This window comes from Orbicella franksi, chromosome 10 (assembly GCF_964199315.1).
Source record: "Orbicella franksi chromosome 10, jaOrbFran1.1, whole genome shotgun sequence".
In the NCBI taxonomy this organism is placed as follows: Eukaryota; Metazoa; Cnidaria; class Anthozoa; order Scleractinia; family Merulinidae; genus Orbicella; species Orbicella franksi.
The window spans coordinates 29,394,437-29,411,783 of NC_138154.1; positions in this window are offsets into that span (position 1 = coordinate 29,394,437).

The following is a 17,347-nucleotide window of genomic DNA, read 5'->3' on the forward strand; positions in this document are numbered from 1 at the left end:
ATCAAAAAACTTAAGTTTGTGTTGTTAACTTGCTTAGTGCCATTTTTGGTGACCGAGAGATCAAGGGTTTTAGAGAAAAAGATGAATGAAACACAGGTATCGAAAACTATGTTCAGCCTCCTTAAAGAAAGGAAATTTGGGTCATATATTTACAAGATTTCACTCCACAAAAATGTAGAAGTTGTATAAAGATTAAATCAAGTTTGCTATTTCTCTAAATCAAAAAGAAAGCTTACTTTAACTTTAACAGGTTACAAAGTTTACTGACAATGGGAGATTGTCAGGTGTAGTTGAAAGAAATCTTTGCTATTGTACACCAAATAAAGCGGTTATTACACAGCTCAGAGACCAGTACAACGCTCTATTCTGTCTTTCCTTTTCTCCGCAAAAGTCGTGTAACTTCTCGCCTTCAGAGTCATCTTTTCGCCCGATCAGCGTTGATGCCATCACTAGTGCTATTTTTTCTTTTAAATGTTCTATTGGATAGCCTCTTCAGTCGAATCAGAATCTGAATTAAAAATAACGATGCTGTTGTTTATCTTTTTCAGGCTAAAATGCTCCTGTTGTAACATTGATGATATAATGCTGTTTAACTTGAACTAAGAATTTAAACCATTCACACCCCACAACGTGTAGATACGTCTAATCGCGCACAAAGAATTGAGTAACGCTTTTCTTGGTATTATAATGTTCAAATGGACTTAATTATGAAACATTCTGGAAGAGAGAACATCCGTAACATTGGGAAAACTCAACGGCAAAGCATAACAACAATATATTTTAGGTTAAGTATCAAAAAGGGAACAGCTCCCAGTTGGCTTGATGGTTCATCTGGTAGAGCACTGCACCGGTATCACAGAGGTCACGGGTTGGAACCCCGTTCAAGGCTGAATCTGAATTTTTTCCAGGCTATGATTTCACAACTGCTTAAGTTGTGTGTTTAACTGTGATGGTCAATCATGTCTTTCTCCGCACTTGTATCAAAAGAACAGTTGAAACAACTCTCAAACCTACCTTAGTCGAGGCTCTCCCCTTGAATTTCTCGTTGGAGAATAAATACACACTGTAAAGAAAATGATACAATAAGTTAATTGATATAAAATAGAAAGCAAATACGCAAGAAGCGACCGTCCTAAATGGCGTAGAATCGGGAAAATAATCTTGATAACTTATCCACTAGATATATTGTATCTATTTATTTTCAAACTTTCTCAAAGAGTGATTGTTATAGCATTGTAAAAACAAAGATTATAAAGCTCAGCAGTAAACAATTAAAGTTCTTCCAAACTTCTACGAAAACAGTTACCAGAACAAATATTGGGAAGATAAGTGAAAATAAGTTTAAACTCCTTCAACTTACCCAGTTGTAAACAAGATGCTCTCTCTGGTGAGTCTTCGCGTTAAAAGATCTGATAAATCTTTGCTGTAAAGAGAAAGACGAGTTTAGTAGTTAGAACGAAAATCTATCTTACAAAAGTAATGCACCTCTATAAAAAGATAGACTGATATGGATAGAAGCAAATAATAGCGGCTAATAATGAGCAAGTTTTTTTGTGTTACGTTAAGTTCAATTTTCCATTCAATACAAATTGCTTTTTTCGGGATGTCTTGTCATCTATTTGTGAATAGCAGAAGACGGGTAAAGAACCTAAATAAGTTAAGTTAGAAATAATCTAAAAATGGAAATATTTTCCTTTTCTCGAAGGAAAACGTTCCTTTCTGCTGAGCCGACATAAATTTATAACATCGTTGAGAACACGTCACTATTGTTGCATGTAAGCGCCTCAATATTTTACAACAATTTTAGTGCAAGGGGGACGTAAAACGCAACGTATGGCGTTCAGATCTACTACATCACCATCACGTCTCTATATTCAATTAGCTGCACACAAAAAAGAAATTCACTTTCCATGATATTAATCTGTTTTAAGTGACAGTGGACATTATCATCCATTTGGCATAGACTTCAACCCACCTTGATAGGAAACTTTAGATCCTGGTAAATAGACTCAGTGTAAATGAAAACCAGTCAAACTTCAAAGAGAGATATAATATTGGCCTAATGGAAAAATGACAAATGTAATTGAAAACGAAGTGTTAAAATTCTATGACGCTAAATAACTACTGACTTAAATAATGTTGGTGAATTTCCATCTTGGACTGTCTAGAAAACGTGCATTGCACCAAAAAGTAACGAGAAAATAATATGATGGCATCTAGATAAGTTTAATACCATTTTTATTTTGCTTCTTGATCTGAAAACAAAAGAATTTCTATAGAAACTCCATAAAAACGTTCAAAGAAAAAACATGCAATGAGCGAATGTAACAATCACAGACTGAAAATATTTCCCGCACAAAACGTTTCTCTGTTGGTGTTAAAACAGTACTTAAACTTAACGTTCTACAGATTTGTAATGAGAAACTTCTTGGCAAAGCATTTGTTGTGTTGCTTCGCGAATGATATCATTTCAAGGGCACCCAAGGGATCGTTTCGGTAAATTATCTGTTCGGAAGGCCTTTAATCCCCTCTGATTTTCTGAAGGGAATTGTCGCCTCGAACTTTCGTGATATGAGAAATTCAATGGCAGTTGTTTTCGGATTGTTAAAAATGTCGTTTTGGGTACCGAAAAAAGGTCAGCTATCATTTTCGGAAAGGTGATAAGACCTAAGGTTTTCGGGGAATGGACAAAAAAGCCGTAATAAATTCGAGAATACTCAAGTTCCCCTAGAATAACCGAACAGATAAAACTTTTTTGGCGCAACCTAAAATTAACCTAAAGAGCCTTAAAAGTACTCCACATAGCCTAAAACAGCGTTAAAAATATTTGATAGAAAACGGTCGATGCGTGCCTCTGTCATTTGTTATGGTGATGACCATCTGAAGTTCTCATTCATTTGTGTTAAAGAAAGCAACAGCCTTTTTCGGAAATTGCGCTAAGGTTCGGTCTAAATATTCGCTGTTAAGGTAGCACACGTCTCTTGTCAATAATTCTGCACCTCACCGAATTCCTTTTTTTTTACTGACATCTAGAATATCACGCCTGAAGTTAAGACTTATTAAGCTACGCCCACCAACATTCGTCGCTGCTTGATCTTCTTGATGCTTTTCGTCTTCAAAAAATCGTTCGTTTCGGCTTTTAAAACAATATTAGCCAAGAATGAATCATACTTTTACTCTTTGAGTACTCCTCCTCACTAAATTAAATTCTTCTTTATTATTAACATTATTTTCTTTATTTCTGACTGAACTGTAAGAACCTTCGCTGACTGAACGCCGTGAAGCTTTGGCCAAATGTAGACCGGTTTACTTTGCTCGTGCAAAACGAATTTCGGGGCGTAGCTATTCTGCCGATGGATTATTTTATTAAAGAAACCCAAATTATTCAAAATTTCTTTTCCTTTAAGACTTCCTCTCAGCTGCCTTAGAAGTTTAAAGTTATACAGGGATATCAAAGACTCTAATTTCAATTTGGCGAATTCCTAACTCTCTGTTCAGTGTCGACTATTATGTTGTGGTGGCCCTGAATAATAGCTTTTCACTGTTATCCGGTAACAACAACAGTTTATAACAGCAACAGTTTATTTCTACTACTGTAAACAACTAAAAGAATTTACAAGATTATAATTATAAATATATAAATAAACAGTACAGTACATACAGTAGTGGGACACCCAAAATAACTAAAAAGCTAAACTAGTTGGGTGACCGTAATTATAATAATTAAAAATGTAAGAGTCAGGAAAGAGGCACAACAAATACATTGGTACACATAAGTATCACAAACTTGGTACAAGATTAAATATACAAAACAAACTATTAGTTACGTAAAATTTTTAACTGTTTACCTTTCGGAAAACCTTGAGTCTACTGCCTCGAAGACTGCCGTTTGGAGCCAAAATAAAATTGATGGCTAGTTAAAACTAAATTTGCTATAAAACATAGAAGTGACTGTATTCCCCGAGAATTGTTTACAGTATTCCCTTGGCTGACTTCGGTCTTAAATAACGATTTTGAAGAGCTCTCATTATAGCATTGGGCATTCGTCTCTCTTCTTCATTTTTTTTTTCTTCAATAAACAGGATATACCTACAATAACTATTATCAGTAAAAATTCAGTGTGTCTTTAACCTACCTTGCTAATAGCAAACTTCAGTTCCTTGTGAGTGGGTCTTACAAGCCACTCAGCAATGGAAAACAGTCACCCTACAAAGAGATCATTTGGTTGAGTATAAAAAATTGACAATTTCGCCTCCACTTATGTGATATTGAGTAGTGTGAAGTGATGCATTTTCATTTTAAGCAGATGAGGACAATGCAACTCTGCTCTAAAATACTGCTACCCGATTGCGCAACCTCGAGACGCAACACGGCTATTACGCGTTCAGTTCAGAGTTTTTCTTGTTCTAATCTGTGTCAAGAACAAAAATACAGGTCTTTTTACGTAACTAACTGTGGATCATTGCATGTAGCTTACTTAATTCCTTCCAAAAATATTCGACGCGTTAAATTGTCTCATTTCACCAGCCTCAGACTATATCACGCTTGATTTTAACATCGAACTTTGCCTAGGCTCTTTCTCTACTTAATCTTGCTGAATGCTTGTCTTCGTTCAAAAGGCCCTTTCAACTGAAAGTTACAGACCTCGATAATTTTCTAAATGCTGCCACCCGGAATTTATGCAATAGTTTAAGCCCACCTTTGTCGTCGTTTCTTTGGCCTACAGTTGTTCTTGGCGGGATAGCTACAACTTTCTTGTTTTCGGCGGTAAAGCAAAATGTTGCGAAAGATCCATTATAATATTTAGGGCTACAGCCTAGGCGAATTTGATGTAGACCTGTTTTCGAAACTTAAAAGTTTCGAATTTCTTATTATTGGAACGCCTGCAATACCATGCTCAATTTTGTAGCAGCTTGAAAGAGTTTTATTAATCGAGAGGTTCAGCTGTTTCTCTATTTTTGTAAAGAACTGCATAAAATATTTGCCCTTACCAACAGATCACAGGAGACTTGCCATTCGAATTCTGTTGTGTTTTCAGATATTGGACAGTTAACAGAGTTAAGCAAAACGTAAACTTAAAGTTTTCTCCAAAACGGTAAAACAACTGTAATGCAGAGTATACGGGTTTCACTAAGTGTGATGTTTTTAACATGGGCCGCTTTTAATTAAAAAGACTTTATTTTCACGGGTATATTCCCACTGTCTGCTTTGATAGCATTGAAAGAAAAAAGAAAGAGTGAAAACGAATTAATTCAAAAGTTAATGCAAGACTTTCTCTCGGTTTCTACTTTGAATTTAATACAATGTTTTTAACGCAGCAACCATCCTAACTGACTGGGCCAAATGGTTTGACTATCGCAATGTAATAAAAAGAATCAGCAAAAAAGTTTATAATGTCATGAGGCCTACCTTGTCAAGAAGGAACTTCTTAAGCCCTGGTCGACAAATGGCGTATGATAGTCGATGATAGCTGAATGATTTTCCCTGAACTTTCACCGACTATCATCAAATATCATCAAATATCATGCGCCGTTTGACCTGGGCTTTAGCGATTGGTCTCAGCGCTGATTAAGAACAGTCACTGCAAACTATAAGATATTGCGTAATTAAGTAGAAGAATTAAATGTCAAGAATATGTCAAAATGCTCTGGCGTTAAATAGTAATTAGCTGAATATTTTTCCGTTTCGCTTTTCATCTGTCTGTGACAAAAAGACAAACATCACGCTTCAAACTGAAGTTTCCGCATAAGAACTCTCCACTAAACATGCAAGAAGTGTTATCCATGGTAAAAAAAATGTATCCGGAAATATACCATGAAATATGTCTAAAGACTCTCTAAACAGCGTTGCTAATAAAAAAAAAAAAAAAAACACACACACACACACACAAACAGCATTGTCGGGAAGTTGATTCAACCTCTAACACGGGAGAACAGTAATTGCATTAATTCTGAACTAAATACCTTTGTGTAAACAAACTGTCAATATGCTATGCCGTTGAATAACAATTGGCTTAACTGTCTGGAATCAAGAAACAAACATCACGCTACTAACGTAACGAAAACTTGCTGGCAGGGTACATTATATAAAAACAAAATAATAAAGTTCAGTCCTATACACTTGATGTATGTTTTAGCAGACCTATTCTACTTTGTTTATGAAAGACCGGTGCCTTTTTTTCATGATTTTGTGGCTTTTAACGTTCTAAGAATTTGCTTTTTGTTAAGTATCAATGACGTCCGCCCAGATCCTCTTAATAGTCCAGGTGAATTGTCTTCTCAATTTCTTTTTTTCTATTTTTTATTTTATACACAACCAAAGAACTCCATGCTTTAAACATTTACCTTGTATTAATAAAGGTCATTATTTTAACGATCATATTCTTTTAAATTAAGGTTAAAATAGTTCTTGTTTTGCATTAATGCTTAACGTTAATTCAAAGCAACTTTAAAAGCATTCGCAAAACAATTATTTTTGGCTAAGCTGCAGAGAAAAGGCCTATTGTAATTGATTGGCAAATCACACTCAGTTATATTATTTCTTAGGAAATTTAAAAATACCCGACTCGTCAATACCTCAAAATATCGCAATAGTCACTTCAGTAGTTAACTAGTCAACACGTATTTCTTGCCCAATATTTGCTGCTTTCTGACGTTTTAACCCCGCTCATGTTGACAGTCACTACACCAGCTTTTAATCATCTTGTCATCCTATTGATTATTTGACAGACAACGCATCCAACTTAGAAGACACTAATTTCGTTTCGACTTCCGTTCAGCTGCTTCTAAAAAAGTTAATACTTTGAAATTCTCACTTCGACTTCTCTGCGAAGTCATTATCATGCATAGCTGTTTTCATCTTTTTCATGCCGGTTTTTCGTAATAATAACAATAATATAAATTTTACTGCATGTGGACGAGGGAAGCGTAGGGGAAGTATTACCGAGTCTGCGATGTAGAACTGCTAGAATGTTGCGAGAACTCGATCTGATCACGTGTTCGATTTAACCGGCTTTCCCTCCTTTCCCCCTTGTTATTGTAAAGTGTACAGGCTCGCTTGGCCACCTTTTTCAATCCATGGAAGTGACTGTCTGCCTGCCCTTTTCCCTAGTCTCCCACTGGAGTTAAACTTTCGTTTTAATGGTAATTCTAGTAACGGCCAAATAGCGTGCCATGAATTTAACTCTGAAAAAGGAATTATTTCTTTAAAGACTAGATATAGATATATCTGTTGCATTGGTATCTCAAAAGTCTGTTCACGTGACATGGAATTTTTACAGTAACTATATTTTCGTCAAAATTTGGTGTTTTTCAGAGTTTAAATTTCTGTTTTTGAATGATGTTGGATATTTATAGATATTTTAAGTAAAAAAATTCACAGTTCTTCAACAAATTTAGATGCTCTTCAAGATGTGTAAGTATAATTGCCAAGTCAAAATTTATGGACAAAGAAAGCGGGGTGCACCAACACCCCACCCCATTCGCTCCGGTTCACACCCGAGAAGGGACAAAAAGCCCAGGATAAAAAGGGATTAAAATCGTAGATTACGATGGCCTGGTCATGTACTGAGGTTGCCGCCAATGAAAGGACAACAAAAGTGGCCTTGAGATGGACACTGATTGGGAGAAGAAATAGAGGCAGACCAAAAACTACCTGGAGGAGGACAGTGTTGAAGGAGCTGGAAGAAATGGATCAAGATCTTATGGGACGAAACACAAAACAAAGCACAGGACAGGGTTCAGTGGCGCTGTATGACTGCGCCCTTATGTCCCAGCCGGGACGAAAAGGATAAGCGTGTTATAAGTAAATAAATAAGGTTAAGCTTAAGGCTTCGGTTTCTACTGATTGACTTCATACTTCGTACATGGTCTGCCGGTAGACCATTTCCGAGTCGTCTTTCGCCTCTGTATCAAAACGAGTCTACGTGCTAAACCATTCATATGGAAATGAGTTCCGCCTACAAGTTGATTTTCATGCAAATCAAACTCATTTTCATAAGAAAGGTTTTGCACGAAGACTCGCTTTGAAAAAGAGGCACAAAGAAACTCGGAAATGGCCTCTTAAAGAACTAGTTCATGCTTTGCGTGCGTATTTGTGATTGACTATAAAGTTCAATCAGTTGGGCGAATAATTGTTTAAATCACTAAGCATGGCTGCCCAGTCTTTTTAGCCCATTAAGGTTATTTCGGGCAGCCATGTACTCTTTTTATTTTAAACTTATTTTTGTTCATTCAATTTCTGGCTGAATGAGTACAAATAAAGTTGTTGTTGTAAGTGGAACGAAAAAGTTTCATCTGGTTTCTAGAATTTTCAACGAAATATCCGTTTGTTCGAATTAATAAAAATGTAGGCAAACAAACTCAAAATACTCAATTGAGTTTTAGTGTAATCTTAGCTTGGTAAAAGTCAGAGGACCAAAGTAATGTTTGGATTGTTCAGAATGATGTTCACATTGCCGAAATTTCAACTAAAAGAACCGCAGCTTAAATGAAACTGAGATGGAGAATAGGAGAAGAGATTTGCTAGCTTCGCTATCGCTGAAGGGAAGGTGGGTGGAGAAACTCGCTTTAATTTTACCGTCGAGTAGAGAAGACTTGCGAGAGAGCAAAATTTGCATGCAGCGGGCGTATATAGGGTCTTGGTAATCTCCCAGGGAACCTAAATAACCAAATCGGTGTTTGCCGCTTTGATAAATCAGGTCATGAAATGACTTTTACGCGAATGAGAAAAGTAAACTACATTATTGTAGGAAATTAACGATGCACTTTATTAACGCGATTTAAAAAGAATGGCGTTGATTAAACGCAGCTTAAGAGGGAATGTTTACTAAGACCAAGCCATATCGGAAGTGTATCGCACATGATAAAAAAATCAAAATTTTTAATTTTTCGCCTAGAGAAAGTCTAGCCTATGGTAAGCCTAGAAACGTGGTGGGTTTTTTTTTTCTTAGATAGTTTTTAAACCCGCCAAAAAATCACAAATTCGTTACGGCCCACGTCTGGTCAAAAACACGCAAAATTTAGTGACACATAAACTGTATTCCCAAATGGAGGCCCCCCTGGGGCGAGCGAGCGGTCAAACGCGAAAACGAGGCGTTGTAGGATAAAAATTACAGATGACCGGAGAAGTGACTGGGTTGACATGTCTGTTTTGCTTTGTGAGGATGATATTCCTGGCTCATCTCTCGCTGGCAGAAACCCAGCAGAGCTAAAAACTGAAGAGTTAAATTTTTGGTTTAAATGCAGAAACAATTCGGGGAAAGGACTGCGGACAAAAGTTTCAACTTGTTAAGTGGTAAGCACTTGAGTTATTCCAGTGATCGAACGGGCGCTTGGATGTTTATACTGTTCACGCTCCCAGAAAAACGTTCGAGAAAAACAGTCAGCTTTGCTTTTATTGACGGTGCCTATTTTTGAGTAATTTTTTTGTAAAAATACCTCTTAGTCGGCGCGTCGGTTATGTTATGGACGGGTCAATGGATGAGTGAGAGATGTGTGTATGTCACACCAATCAGATTGGATCTACTATGAACAGCCAATCAAATTTCTTGTTGTAAAGGTAAATGGTATGTGAGAAGATTTGATCCCGATAGAGTTCAGAACGGCCATATTTATTCTTCTGTAAAAGAGGAGGAAGTATTCATATATTGGGTTTACTTCGACATTTTCTGTGGGTTAGGCTGAGGATTTTAGTTATGAACGAGATGAGCCTTGAGGTTTGAAACAGTTCCTGAGTTAGTAGTGTGCTAATGAAACGGGATATTTTGATTTTTAGTCACAGAGGTAACTTGATACTTTTGTTTTTCATAAGGAGTAAACTCAATTAGAGGTCACGAATCGTTGCTTCTAGTTCTTGGGACATGTTTTAGAGGAGACGAGGCTATTTAGATTTGAAACAGTTTTAACGTTTACAATAGTAAGTGCGGGTAACGATTGCTTTGTTCTTATTGCATGCAAATATAACGAGATATTTTATTTTTTAGTTACAAAGTGTAATTTGACACTCTTGTTTTTCACAAGGGAGTAAATTCAATTAGAGGTGACGAATCGTCACCACTCTTTCCCACGAGATGTTTGCTATCTTTAGTAACAAATGGTGACTTAAACGTTTTGTCTTTTATATGGGAGTAAATTCAATTAAAGCTGACAAGTTATCGGCTATTGTTTAGAGGATATTAAACAAAAAAGAAGCTTTCATTTCTGGACGGTTTTTAAGTCTCTGCAGTAGCAGTTTAATAGTTTTATTTGATGACATTCATTTCAGTCCGATATTTTTAAAGGTAAAAAGTATGAAAACTTTTCAAATGTTCTTTGAAGACTACGTGGCACCAAGCTAAAGTGCAATTTAATTACATCAGACTTTCAACGTGTAAGAGAGAGTTGTTTCTCTTTCTTTCTATTTTCGGTGAAGTTGTGTTGTGTTGTGTAAAAAGGGTAAACTTGAGTATTTTTGAGCAAAAATTCCTCCTGGGGGTTGGAAGGGCTATGTGATCGGTGAGTGAGGGAGTTATGCATGTGCGCGTGTCACACCAATCACAGTGCGGGCTGTATCAAAGAACGAATCAAATTGGCTGTTAGAAAATAAGATGATATCTACATTAATCCGGAGCAGGGTCCGAAATTGCACTTTCCTGGTCGCCAATGCGACTAAAAATTTTGCACTGGCGACCAGAATCTTACAACTGGTCGCCAGCGGGCGATTAACTATTTCATGCTACGATAATTGCACAAACAAGAACTTTGATTTTCAGCCAAATCGATTAAAATAAAATTCAAAGCCGCCCGCCAATTGGTCACTTCCTTTTTACCTTGCCGCTGCTTTTAAAGTATAAAACCGATTTTCCAGTTATCATAAATCTACCACACATTTTACAGCTGCGATCGGTGCGGAGCTTCGCCGCCATGTTTTTTCAGCGGTTTCCCATAACATAACGTATTGCGGGAGCAAAGGAGGCCCCATTCGTTCTTTCGCCACGAATATTTATTCAGGCGATGTGGTGTCCAAAGATGTTCTGAAATCTTTCCGTAATTTATTACAAAGTGGAGACGAAACATTCGCGAAGAAATTAGATGAAGATTTAGATATTCTGTGGGCGTCAAACGGTGGAAATGCAGATCTGTCAAAGTGGTCAAAACATGATTTCAGCAGTGGTTTGATTCCTGATTACATCGAATGCAAATATTTTGCCGGCAAGCCCGTGGCGACCAAAAATTTTGGTTTGTTTTTCGCTGCGAAGGAAAAATTTTATTGACACTTTTAGGCGACCACATTTTTCCATACGGCGACTGCGAAAAAAATTTCAGTCACCAGTTGGCGCCTGCCGAAAAAAGTTAATTTCGGACTCTGCGGAGACGTGTCAGATTACTGTAGTTTGTTCAGTCAAACACTTTATGGTTTACTATTTAGCTATCTTACCATGACCTTCGTAACATGGCATGTACATCATAAATTCCCGGTTTCTTTCTTGCTGTACATTGCAACCAAAAAAACTTGTCAAATTAACCAAATCATTACTGATAAACACCTCCATGAATGCTCCTATCTCCGACACTTCACACAAAAAAATAACTCTTGCACGCCTTGCGTGCCTCTGTTTGTCAGTGCGCACACGTTTTGCGCGTCACGCAAGGCATTGTTTACACGCCACACGCGCGGTAGGGTTGAATCAACCTACTGTAACCAAATCAAGTTAATGAGGCTGCACTTAAACCAGGAATACCAGAATAGCGGCATATTGCTAGCCACAAACTGTTAACGGCTTCCATCTGAAAAACTAGCTGTTTTTTGTAGAAAATTATGTTGAAATCCAACCGCAAACATGTACTTGCAATGGGGTAATGCGCGCCCAAGTAAAACAAGTTAACAACATGTTAGACTTACTAGGAAAGTGACAGGAAAATAATGTAACGGGCACCGAAAAAGTTTTCCGTAAAGATGAATACAACTCATTTGACTGTTAAAAAAGCATAGTTAATTACTCCAGCATTTTATGTTGCGAAATGGGTGGTAACACTATTAAACAAGTGATTAGTTTTTGGCTGTGACGAAAAGCTATTTAGACTGAATTTGGCTAAACCAGGGACAGCTGTTAGGGACGCTAAGAGCGCTGTTCCGACGATAATTTTACTATTAACCTACCAAACGTGGTTTTTATGTATCATTTATCACGTAGTTTGAAGGTTTGCTTTTCTGTATACAGGTAAATTCTAAGGAAATCTGAGAGAAATATCTTTTCCTTTTTTTTTCAGTTTTTTTCGGGATTCAAGGCTAATTATCGCGGGAAAATGCGTGGCTACCCTCAGTTTTCTTTGTTGATTCCAATAGCCCTTGCCGTAAGATCTATTTTTTCCACATGGTCCTAATCTAGACTACGAGTAGTCCTTCTCTCGCTTAGTCCTTCGAGCGTGACGCGAAAGGAAACCGCTGGGAAAAATGGCCTCGCCAACTCTCGCCCCCAGGATTTCACGCGATCATTTTTTCCTCGCGTGTTATATACGGTCTCGCTCGTCGGACTAAGCGAAATAGGGACTACTCGTATTCTAGTCGTAATCTGACAAAAAGACCTTTGTATTTAGTTGGAGTGGCTCAACAAAATGGCAGTGGTCCGGAACGCTTTCCGCTTCACCAAAAATTCCGGTTTGATATTCCGGAATTTTCAGTTGAATAGAACAGAATTTTCCAGAATTTCCGGAAAAGAGGACAACTTTCCAAAGTTAACCTAAATTTCGAAAACTTCTTACTCAGAATTGGCCACTGTCTTATTTGATTTTCCTTCTGGAATTTCCAGATTTTTCCGGTTAAGGGGGCTGCTGGCTTTCCAGCACTTTTCCAACAGCTATACTTTCATCTCCCGTCCTCAGCCAAGGGCGGGAGATGACTGACATTTCAGGCTATTTGACAGGTGAACAGTACAGTGGAACTCCGCCTCACAATCACCTCGTTAATATGGTCACCTCGTGATTACGGCCAGTCTTTTTTTATCCCAGCGAAACGCCCTTACAGTTTCTCAGAAGAAAACCCCGTCAGTCCAGCCACCCCGTTAACACGGGCAACAGCCACATTCTGAAATCTCAACCTGTATTATCCTGTACAATTTTACTCCGTTAATAAGGCCACTCGAACCAGTTACGTTCACCTTTCCATTGCAATATGGCATAATGGAACTTGCGCCCTCTATAGCGAAGCTCATTAACCTGTCCCTCTCGTCAGGATCGATTCCCTGTCGTTAGAAAAGAGCCAGCGTGTCAACAACTATAGGCCATTTCGGTAACTCCGGAGCTGTTAAAAAATCATTGAACGTCACGTGCATGATCATTTGTTCGAATATCTCGATGTTTATGGCCTTATTTATAAGAACCAGTCTGGATTCAGAAAGCAGTACAACACAGAAATGGCACTTGCATATATAGTTGACAGTCTGCTATTTAATGTAGATAGAAACCGTGTCAATGGTATAGTTTTTTTGACCCCACCCCGTTAATACGGCTACTCGAAACAATTATGTTCATCTTTCCATGTTTGATACTGTATGTACCGATTGAAGTTTCAATTTTTTTTTTACATTTGTACCTGCATTTCGAATGACTCGTCCCCAGTTGTCTACTCTCAACTTCATACGGCGTGCGGAACGGGGCGAGGTGGGAGCGCAGTGTTAGATGGGTAGGGAGAAAGATAGAGAGGGACCTTGCGCCGTGCCGCGTTTGGTATGAAGATGACTGGGGACGAGTCAGGTTCCATTGCACCGCTTCAGAGCGGAAAAACGTACTGCGCAGCTTTCTGCGCATCGCTAGCCCTACTTGCGGGCTCAGGTAATAATGCAAGCTGCAGTGGTTGGAAAGAGAGGCAGACTGTAATAAAGTAGGCGAGGATGCCGCTCGGTTGATTTATTAACCGCGCGGCCATGGGCCGAGCGCGGTTCTAGGTTTACCCGTGGTTTATTTTTTTTTTTTTTGTCGGTGACCAGACGCAGACCTCCGCTCGGCCAAATTCCGAGTCACGCAACGTGTGATGTTTTTTCCGCCAGGAGCTGTTAAAACATTAATACACGGATAATTTTACGGATATTGTTTCCTTTGTTGTGGGTAAAATATATTTTCTTTTGGTTTTATCGAAGCGTTGGATTCAAAGGGAATAATAAATACGCTAAAAAAAGGTATTACGTCAGCCATGGAATGCGTTGACGTTGCAGCTTTCACTTTCGCTACGTGACTAATAAGATCGTGTTTACTTTGGAAGTTTATTTCGCCAGAAGCGACAGTCATCAATTTATTTGCAAGTTTGCGAGTATTTCTTGTGGTTTTAGGCAAATGAAGTAAATTCTTTGGCTCTTTCATCGCAACGAGTTCATAGATCGGAAGGAAAATGAAATATTTGCAAGCCAAGCAAAGAACATGTCAGGACATGCAATGATTACGTCATTGGTAGGGAAATAACCACCGTACTAAAGATAGCCGTCGATAACGCAATTCTTGAATAATGTGACTCGTGTGACTTCTTTGCTAGCCCTTTACTCAAGGAAAAAATTAAATTTAAACTTGACTTTTAAGAAAGAAAGCTGTTGTTAATAGTGTTCGTATCTTCATGCCCATACATATCCCAAAGAAAGTTCCAGATTAACACTATTACGTCATCGGAGATTTCGCAACGGCTACGACTGATGGTGCAATAGTACAGTCTGTGTTGATCAAGTGATGTGATGTCTACAGTAATCAATGAATCATCAAGGATTACTTTCGAATGTGCACTGCGTTGCGACTGTAGTGCTAAGAAAACAGTTAAATTTTAAAAGCGCGGTTTTAAGATCTAACAGATCTTCTTGTTTATACTTGAGCACGCGCGAATTGTTTTCGGTATTTCACTGTTAAGAAAATAAGTCTCCCCCTACCTGCTGAGAGACTCTCGTGCATATATATTCAGTGGGTTGCTTATATGTATGTAATATGTAAAGAGTGTTTGTGGATAAAATGTGTCTTCGCAACGAAATTGTACACTGAGGGAAAATAAAGGGTTCGGAAACCGTCTTTAGGTTAATTTTGTCCCAAAAAAATTGATTCTCTACGAAAACAATACACCAGCATTCCATTAGTGACGTTAAAATGTTGCCGCTAACCGGGCATATTGGGGAAGCATGCAAAGTTCATAACTTTTTTCGTTTACACAATCGACGAAATTCCCGCCATTTTTTCTAACTGGAGGCCTGGCGCACAGTCAAAACTCGCGCATGCTTATTACCTTTTTCCGCTCTGAATTGTACCACCGTTTATTATATGGCTAGCTCCGTGAGCGGGCAAGATGAATCAAACCCTGCGCTGTGATTGGCTACCCGCGTGGGCAAGCTGGAGCTATATTGCCCGCTCGGGACTACCCGCCGTGTCCCGCAAGGAAAATTCCCCGAAAGCCATATAATAAATCCTTTATTGACCAAGCTTGTTCGGTCAAGATGGCTGGATATTGGCCTCGTTCTTTTTTTTGCGACTTTATGGACCTCAACTCCGTCTCAGTCCATAAACACGCAAAAAAAAAAGAACTTGGCCAATATCTAGCCATCTTGACCTCACACTTGGTCAATAACCCATACTTATCAACTGATGCTACAATAAAGTGTTTTCACATGACGTCACGACAGCCATATTGCATTTGCTGTCCCAAAACCATCAAGCAGCGGAACCTCGTTCCCAGGGTCCCCTCTCTTCCTCCCTCGATGCGGCTGGTCACTTGTCTACGTATGCCAACCAAAGCCGCACAGAGGGTGGGTCCTCGACTTAAATTTTGTTAATACTGTCTAGGGAGGTGAATGTTCCGCTGCTTATCTTGAAAGTGAAGCAAGTGTGTTTGTCAGAGCTCCAGCCTGACTACTGCTTCTTTGCTATGATCTGAACCTCTATGAGTATGAGATGCTAACTGAGAGGGAACTTTGCTTATTGTTTCACTGCTTTTTAAAAAACCTTCAACAACCTGTTTCGGATTAGTTTAATCAGTTTTTCAGAGCAAAAGAATTAAGTAACCGTTAAATTAGCGACGGGATGCATTCAGCTAAATGAGAAGCTAGTTTCTTAGCCGAAAATTGGACTTACCGCTAGAACAGTTTTAAAACGAAAGCCGTTGGATTTTGCAAACGCGCGACCGATGTCGCTGTTATCAAGTTCTTCATAAAATTTCTCTCAGCAAGAGAACCGAATGACCGTCAAACTGTCGATTGGATGAATTCAATCAAATTCAAAGTTAGTCTCTTGGCCAAACACTGGACGTATCAAACTCTACACGAAGGCATCAATGTCTCCGTTGTGATTTTGCCGATCGAAAAATATAAGCTGCTTAATCAAGGTATTCAGCACTCAGTCGTTGTTGATGTCAAGTTATTCGTAATTTCTTTTCGCCGCAAGAGAATGGAATGACCGTCAAACCGTCGATGGGAGTAACTCAATGAAATTCAAAACTACCTTTGTAGGCGAACAAACGACGTATTTAACTCTAAACGAATGAGTGAACACCTACGTTGTGATTTTGCGGAATGAAAAATGAAATTAAATTCACCGCGCGGTTCATTTATTGTTGTGGTCGTCATTTCCAAGTTCTTTGCCAATTATGCATCAGTCAATTGCAGCAGTGCCCACCCCCCCCCCCCCGGGGAACCGCGGGGCATTTGCTCACGTTGTCAGTCCCGGGGGTGGGGCATCCGCAATTTTATCGCGGCCCGGTGGCTGGGCATTTGCCTACACCGGGGCAACCCCCGGGCATTCGACACGCGTGTTTTGGAAAGTGCCATGGATGAGTTTATCGGGAAAAACGAGGCGTTTGTCGAACAATGGCTTGTCCGTCAGGGACTAGAGAAACTTGCAGATGTTTTTAAAGGTATGTTTCCTCAATTTTAGATATTTCTTCATTACTTGTAAGCATGTAAATATAAGCGACAAGGTGAACTATATTTTGTTTATCACAGAACAATCACTGACATGAACACGACTATTTCGCATTTCGCATTCAAAACTAGCCTATCATTTTTTAAATTCATGAAAGTGGAGTTAAAATACTTAAGGTTTGCGAATTCAAATGATGCGATCTTCAAGACAGATCTTGCGAGCTAAAAATGCAATACATCATCATTTAAAATGCCTTGATTCTTCACAGAAAAAGTAGCTTGCGAATACAGGCGCCTATCATCGCTCGCGGCTGGGGGCACGTCCGCCGCAATCCCAGCTATCCTCTAGCAAACTGTTAAAAACAAATATAAAGAAATATTATCAGAATCAACTAACACGTACTGTTGTCCCTGAAGTCTTACCGTTGCATTAAAATACTGAACTGTTGACCGTTTTATTCACTGATTAATTAAAAAACTGCAGAGGTG